We start from the raw sequence: 7,179 nt of genomic DNA on the forward strand, positions 1-7,179 counted from the left end.
TCATCAAGGCGAGCTTCAAGGGCAGCATTCTCACTTCTGATAGCCTCAGCAACAACAGGCTGAGGCACACTTGAGGAGTCTTGGAGGCTTTCAAGTGAACTTTCTTCCACTTCAATAGCCCCAAGTCGGACATTGATGTCGGTCACGCGGTGTTCAAGAAGATTTTGGCTAGCCGTCACCTCATTAAGGGAAGATAATACTTGAGCGTGCCGTGATTCCATTGTCACCGAAAGCTTTTTATTGGCAGCTAGTATTTCTTCCATGGTAGGTCCGGGATTAAGTTCCACATCACCTAGCAACAGCAAATTTGTTACATTGACACAGCCAACAATCAACATTAAGAGCACTTGTGGGCATGAGACAGGACCATAGGTCGGCGTACTCACTCGTCAGTACACTCATTTATACTCAAACTCATGAGTGAGTACCATGATGAGTGAGTACACCTCCAGATTAAAATGTAAGTACGATGACGAGTGAGTACATGGGTAAGTTCACTACTCGTGAGTACAGTACTCATGAGTACACTACTCATGAGCATGAGTACTCATGAGTACCGTACTTATGAATACTGGATTTGCGAGTGCTGGCACTCGTGAGTTTATGCACTCGTGAGTACAGTAGTGCAAACAAGTTTAATCACGAACTCGAGTCGGGGTGCGCGTTTACGAATCGCAAATATTTAGCGGCGCCGCTCTGCAGATTAACTCTCAAGGATGGCAAAATCAGACGACGAAAAATGTGCCCCTCTCCTTTCCCGGTCTCTGGTTGGCGCTGTTAGCGTTTTTTCGCGGTCGCTCGCTGAGGGGTCAAGGTAAAAAGGGAAAAACGACGGAGTGAGGGCCCGGCGGGAAACGCGGCCGCAGTTGCTCCGTTCCTATGGCACGTGTTGATTGCAGCTCCTATTTTTGTTTACAAATACACGGCCTGGGAATGCGTGGCTGCTTCGCTGCCCTTGCTCCGTTCAAGTTGGTTTAGGGGAGAGGCAGGGAAGGAAAGTGTGGGGGGGGGCTGCCAACAATGCAGGCACAACGCACACCGAAGTCGCTCTTTCTCGGTCTTCAGCAGTTTCTGTGGACTCACGTCACTCTCTGTAGTCGTTTCGTGAGCCGAGGCGCTCATATAAACAGTCGTGATTAATTTAGGTGATTCGCGTCAAATCGACCGTATGGTTTGTGTCACCGAAATTGTCCGCACCATTCCGCTGTGCTCATTCAAGCGATAATTTTGCTGATTACGTGCGCCCATGTGGTTTTATTCGGCTCCCGTTTTGAAACATTTTCGGCAGTTTCGCTAGGACTATTGTCTGAAGCAGTGCCATTTACAAAGGAGCGTATAGCCCCACCCTGCTGGCGCGGCGGTGGAGTTTGCCCCTGTAATTAAAACAAAATACCCGAGTACACCTAAGCAGGTTTGTGAGTTGTGAATGGGACATCATAATGCCCAGTCAAACCAGTGCGACGTCTTGTTTGCCTAGCATATTTTGCCAAGTGCTCTGGCATCTTGCTGCTGGAGGAGCGTGTTGTTTTCGAATGGCTGAGCTTTCGAATAGCAAGCCGATTCGCTGCTTCTCGTTTACGCCACCGTGTAATGAAGTACTGACGACGACGGAGAATTTCTGGGGTTATTCCCCTACATTTTTCTGCTTTTTACTGGCGGGGCGATAACGCCTCGCCAGCAATTCCCGCACAGTTTAAACTCTCACTGTTGAAGGCCTCGTGAAGCGGCCACTTTCATATAATGAACAGGCCAACACCAGGCGCGGGTTTTTCGCTTAAGCTCGCGCGTTGGAAAGTCCCGTAAAATATATGGCTTGCACATAACGACGCCACAACAAATATTTGATCGACCGCTGCAAGCTTCATCAGCGCTGCTCGAGATAAGAACTGCAGATTTCCACTGTGCAACCAACGCATCAACACGGCAATTACAGCGACGTCAGTGCAAGCTATCACGCCTCCGAAAAACGTGTCTACCGCCTTTGTTTTCGAGTACGCAAAGCACGGAAGAGCAGTTGGGCAGTGCTGCAATGGCTGCCAAGCACCGGCAGCAACTGGGTGCACTACGGCCCTCGACTGCAAGCAATACCCGCTCCAGCGACACCCCCCGCGCCTGCACACGCGATCAACGCGCACACGTGCACACGCCCGCATGCACGCACGCACACCCACACGCGCGCCCACGACCACACGCACACGCACAAGCACACGCACACACTGGTTTGCTTTAGGGCACCCCAGCTAGAGCGACAAAGTAGTCGAGCCGACGGTGATTTGAAGCTGCATTTATATACGATATATACAAAGGTAGCAAGAGCGTTACATGGCTCGCACAAAGGCGATAACACTTCTAAACTTAGTGCCTCCGATGAGATGCGCCTCCCCCCTGCTACTTCTGGGCACGTTTTACACCCCCCGTTACAAACGCGTGCTGTTCGAATTCCTCCAGTCAGGACTATCACTGGCCGCAGTTTGGATCTGGCGATTGGAGGCGAGCGATTGCGTCAGCCGAGCCGCCACGACCGGGAAAAAAAGGCAACTCAGCGGCGCCGTCTCCAGGTGCTACTTGCCGCGTGTTTGCCGCGGGCCGTTCGTCCCAGGCATGATTCGTCCAACCGTCGCGATGGGAAAGGGAGAGCAAACTCGGCGGCGTGTTTCCCGCCAAGTTGCGGCACGTCTGCCGCGGGCGGTTTGATCGAGGCGCGAAGCAGCTCCGCAGTCGGCACGTCGCCAAGTGCAGCGAATGTGTATCGGGCGCTCTGGCACAACACCCACACACGCCTACAAAAATAAATGGTTAAAGTGGGTGGTTAATCGTGTGGGTTTTGCCGAAGCTCTAAACGGAAATAAACATACGACGCGTTGCGTCCCCGGGAGGCGAAAAGCAAAACCAGTCGTCTGTGCGAGATTTAACCGCACGTTAAAGATCCCCAGTTGGCCAAAGTTAATCCGGAACGCTCCACTAAGGCGCGCCTAATCGCCTGCCTCATCGCCAATCAATCAATCAATCAATCAATCAATCAATCAATCAATCAATCAATCAATCAATCAATCAATCAATCAATCAATCAATCAGTCAGTCAGTCAGTCAGTCAGTCAGTCAGTCAGTCAGGCAGGCAGGCAGTCAGTCAGTCAGTCAGTCAATCAATCAATCAATCAATCAATCAATCAATCAATCAATCAATCAATCAATCAATCAATCAATCAATCAATCAATCAATCAATCAATCAATCAATCGATCGATCAATCAATCAATCAATCAATCAATCAATCAATCAATCAATCAATCAATCAATCAATCAATCAATCGATCGATCGATCTAAATCAATTAATCAAAAGATAAATCACATATCTGGCCCTTGCGCATAGCTTTAGTCGCGCTGTGGCTCATTTGTTTCCTGTAATTTCATCTTGCTCAGCCAAAGGGAATAATGTGACGCTGGAGCTTAAATTTGTGTAATGGACCTGGGGTGGGACAAAGGCTGGTCAGCTCGTTGCGACGGCAGAGAAACAGCGGAGAGAAAGCTGCTGTTTCGCGCCCTTCAACTGCTCCAAGAAGCGTTCCGCGCATTTCATTGTATCATCGGCGCGCAAGATTCAACGCACGTACATGGCATGTATACGCCTGAATCCTACACCCTCTTCGTTTGCTTCGAGCGCGCTGCGGATAAAACGTACGGACGTTAAAAAAGCTTTCCCTTTGCTCGGCCGTTCTTTCGTTATCCAAATGAATTTTCGTGTTTAACAGACACCAGAAATGTTAATAAAAGTTTTTTTGTCCTACACACCAATTACTTCATAGAACACACCAGAAATGCTCTTTACATTCTTGTCAGAATATATACGCTCCCTACACTAATACTGAAACACTTCTGGTTAAGGTACACTTGACCACTTCTTACCGAATATTGGCCACATTACGCCAGAAACGAAAACATGCATATAGGATGCAGGCCGAAATATTTGGCTACTGCAGAGCAATTAGAGGATGTTTGGTGACGCCGCTATACAAAAGCCTGCAGTTCGCTGTAGGCTGTTGCGGTTGAGGGTGATATTTTGGAAGTTGGAACCGCGAGGACACATGGGTCAGTCGCATGTCGGCGGTGCCCCCTCTCACAAGTGTCAGCACCACATTCGTTCTTCGATCTTTTAGCATTTCTGTGGTACAGCAGATTTAAAACGCGGAAGTACTCGTTCTGCACACCATCGTGGCTAATATAGTTCTCAGTAGACCACCTCCATTTACCCTCGAAAGGCTATCTAACATGCACATAACATTTGCATTGGGTGCATGCAGTTTAAGCTTTCGTGCATTTCTGTGCGCGGTTTCAGGTATCTGTTCTTGAACTCCAGAACTACTTGGACTATATCATATAAACTACGCTTCGAAACAGGGCACTGCTGTTTTCATTTCTGGGGCACACCAGAATATTGCGGCGTCCGGACTTGCTAGAGGGCAAAATGGCTCATTTCACTGCAATCGAAAGCAACTCTAACACAAAGCTCAATATGATGTTCAGCGCAAGTAGAACAGAGTGTACCTCCAGTGTTTTAGTTTGTGTCGAAACTCGTACTTGATTCTGTAGTGTCTCATTCGCGCCTGCAGAGTTTCGTTCCCAGTCATTATTCCAACAGAGCAGAGTACAGTTGACGTACAGGAACCACGTACAGGGATCACTGTTTAAACCAAAGCTTTCTACCTCTACCAGGCAACGGTGCTTTCGCGGCGTGCGAGCCAATAAACTCCCAACGCGGCGGAGGTGGTGGCGGGGGGGGGGGGGGGGGAGGGGGGGGGGAGGGGAGGGGGGAGGAAGGTTTTACTCACGAAGCACATTGTAGATGGCGCGGTGAATTTACCCAGCGTTCACGCGCGGAAGTGCCTGCTAGACGCGGGCGCGCCGGCGGTACGGCGTTGTGTTCTGATTTAGCGACGGTTGTTTTGGGCCTGCTTTGGCGCAGCTTCGCGTCCATTGCACGCTTCCTCCGCATGCCTTGATTAACTTGTTCCACAGCACCTCCTGAATAACCCGGACCCGACAGAATTAAGTGGTCATGCGTCAAAGATACACCAAGGATTGGTTTGCAGGGCGGGAAACCAAAATGTACCACATAGAGACATCTGGGCGATAGAGAAACGCTACCATTTGCGTATTGTCTGCCACGAATGGCACTCTGTTTTTTAGTTTGGTGAATACCAATTAGGTTGTGTTTTAACAGATATTACAAAAGGCAAAAGGAGGAAGTGGTTCTGATCAATAGCGATTATAAAAGTTCTGTCAGCTTTCTCACAATTCCACAACAACTTTAAATCGGTATAAATAGGAATCACGCGGCTCACATGCCGAATAGTTCTGGTGTCTGCGCTCGTGTCGCGCGGTGGTGTATCCCCAAGCTAGCACATCAGGATGGCTAGGTTCTGCTTTCTCGCCCTTTGAGAGACGCTCCTCTCCGTTTTCTTTCTGTCGACACCCGGCCGGACTACAACGGTGGCGTCCGCCGCTCTAGCCCGGCCGTGGCCGACGCTGCTGCGTTCGGGATCCCGCCCCAGCGAATTTCAGGTAACGGCTGGCAAAATGTTTAATTTAACTCTTTGTAGAGCCACGTGTGCGAATTCAAGTGACGTCGCATAGGCAATGGTTTTGGGTGCCGTTTAAAGCTTTGCTTTCCAACCACCTTCACAGCGTGCACTGGAGCCAATTTTGTAAAATAGGCGTGTTTATTGCCTTCACACGAATTTTATTATTGCGTGTTTACCTCCGAAGTTTGGCGGCTACAGGCAAGTTAACGCTTTCTTTACACTTCTGTGTCATAAAGAGCACCGTGCCTGAACTGCACGAGATCACGCAGACAGCATGCACAACGGCAGGCACACGAACAAGACGACGCATGCAAAACTGTGATTGCGTGCTCACCGGACCTCTCTTAGGTAATCACCATGATTACGGAAACGCAAGCAAAGCTCTGTGCATTTCTTGCGAGATCAGGAACACACGCTGCTCTGACATCAACCAAGCCAATCGACGAGCTACATCGCCTACGCGCAGGTCATTCCAGCAACGAGCACGATAAGCGACGCGCAACGCACACAGCGCGCACGAGCCAGAAGGCACCAAGTGCCTGGAACCCGCTGTTCCGGTCCATACGTGCACGAACAAAACGCTGAGAGCGCAGAACGAATGGAGACAGTACGTACATTTTGCGCATGTGCTGTCCCGGTCCCGGTCCAGGGAACCAACGACATCGCATACGGATTGGTGGACATGGCCACGACGAGCGAGACGCACGGTGCACGAAACGCACCCGAGTTGACGAACGACGTCCTAATTGGATCAGTGTAGGTGACAACGGCGAACGAAATGTACAGCACACGGAACGCGACCAAGCCGGCCCACATGGAGGAAACCGCTATTCGCGACATCCTCCGCTCCCGCATCGCTATCCGGACTTGGCCAGCGAATATCACAACCACAGAAATCAGCTTGTCACACGCAAAAAAAAAAAAAAAAAAAGACCCAGCGCACGCGGTTCAACCCTGCCGGGACGTACGAGATCTCAGGCACGCACTGATCCAGCTCGATTCAGCGAACGAACGACATCACACTCGTGCAGGTGGGTCCTTCAACAAGCAACGACACGGCCAGCGCATGCGTCACGTCCGAGCCGGAACAAAGAAGAACAGGATCCCCGGCACTGGCTGGTGCTCCGATCGAGACTCACCCGACAAACACCATTTCGTACAAGAGGACACAACCGCGAGCAAGATGACTAGGAACGAACGGAACGCTTTCGAGCCTTCTTCTACGGGAGAGATACCGATTTTAGCATTCTTGAAAGAACGGGAAAAAGACGAGACCTTGAACGACGACACGGACACGTCAAGAACGGCTACGAAAAAACCCGATCAATACAAATCCATCGAATGCCCTAACGATGAGGTCACGTTGCGACGCCAAGGAATGTCGGACCGAACGGACGGTACGAACTATTCCCGCTTCCCCGCAACAATGGTTTCCCTTCCGAAGCATCCACGGCGAAAGCGAGCATGGAGCCATAACGACTTTGACGCCTTAGCTGTGACCGATCAGCCACGCCACCCTACGACAACGCCACGCTACCGCACGCTAAACGAAAAGCAAACCGGCTCCCGTACCATGCGCAACGCACACCTCAATCGAAGC

Source organism: Haemaphysalis longicornis, unplaced genomic scaffold (assembly GCF_048455015.1).
Source record: "Haemaphysalis longicornis isolate Haplotype H1 unplaced genomic scaffold, Haemaphysalis longicornis Haplotype H1 scaffold_1, whole genome shotgun sequence".
Taxonomy (NCBI): domain Eukaryota; kingdom Metazoa; phylum Arthropoda; class Arachnida; order Ixodida; family Ixodidae; genus Haemaphysalis; species Haemaphysalis longicornis.